Raw genomic sequence first — 1,333 nt, forward strand, 5'->3', positions numbered from 1 at the left:
TCCTATGGGCCTAGGGTACCAGGCCTCTGAAAATCCGCTGTAGGGACAGATATGGGTCAGTTCTGACTGGAAGGTACACAATAATAATAACTCATATGAAAAGAATAATGCTTTATTTCGCATTAATAATCAGTTTCAGTAAAAATTCAAAGGGGCCCTGGTGGTACAATGGTTAAGCTCTTGGCTGCTAAACCTTAGGGCCCCCAATTGAAACTTATTAGTCTCTCCACTGGAGAAAAGCCTGGTGATTTGTGACTTTAAGGATTACAGCCTAGAAAACCCTCTGTTGTTGTAAGGTGCCATCCAGTAGAGTAGGAAACCCTGTTAAGAAGCTGTAAGTCTGCATACAATCTGCTAAGAATTCACTTCAGAACTCACAGAAACCAACAACACAGACATTCTGAAAAAGAACCCTGACTTAAATAACCCCTGTCCCAGGACTCAAGGAGTTAATGTAGAAAAGAAGGCTCTTTTTCGAGGCCAGAGAGCTCAGAGTAACATCTCACTACCCTGACTTGGCTGTCAGGCTCCAAAGGCGGTGTCAGGGGCTGGAGACCTGAGCAAGAGAGTCCCCATCTCTCCAGAGTTTCACTTTTGTTATCTGGGTCAGCCTGGACACAGAAGACGCGATCTCAGTTCTCATTCCAATTGGGTCTGATTTCTGGGGAAACCAATCACCATCACCAGACTCCCAGGTACAAAGTACCCTTGGAACTATGGGGACTCAAGAGTCGCCCTAGAACGTCAGCACAAGAGTTATGGCGCTCCCCGCCTTCCTCATGCTGCTGTCCGGGGCGCTGGTCCTGACCCAGACCCGGGCTGGTGAGTGCGGGGTCCGGAGAACGGCCTTTGGTGAGGAAGGAGCGGGGACAACTGGATGCACCGAGGACCTGGGGGGACCCGGAGTCTCCCCGCCCGCCTCACTCGGGACCCGCGAAGAGGCTCAGTGGTCTCACCGCTCCCGCCTCCAGGCTCCTCCCACTCCATGAGGTATTTCCATACTGCGGTGTCGCGGCCCGGTGCGCAGCCCCTGTACACAGAAGTTGGCTACTTGGACGACACGCAGTTCGTGCGCTTCGACAACGGTGCCCCGAACCCGAGGATGGAGCCGCGGGCGCCGTGGATGGAGCTGGAGGCGCCGGAGTACTGGGACGCGGAGACGCAAGGTGGATCATGGACCTAGGACTAAAACCAAGGACTATAAAATTCATTACAGAAAAGCTAGGAACAACACTAGAAATCCTAATCCACAACATAAACAGTCTTCCCAGTATCCTGGAAAAGCTACAACCAGGAGAAGATAACATAGATGAATGGGACCTTCTAAGACTCA

General features: G+C 51.5%; 1 pseudogene; it reads left to right on the forward strand.

The window, feature by feature from the left end:
• Nucleotides 1–758: 758 nt before the first annotated feature.
• Nucleotides 759–1,333, forward strand: part of LOC102851548 — a 7,274-nt pseudogene continuing 6,699 nt past the window's right edge.

This window comes from Elephantulus edwardii, unplaced genomic scaffold (genome assembly GCF_000299155.1).
Source record: "Elephantulus edwardii isolate Elephantulus edwardi_28Jun2011 unplaced genomic scaffold, EleEdw1.0 scaffold00070, whole genome shotgun sequence".
Lineage (NCBI taxonomy): Eukaryota > Metazoa > Chordata > Mammalia > Macroscelidea > Macroscelididae > Elephantulus > Elephantulus edwardii.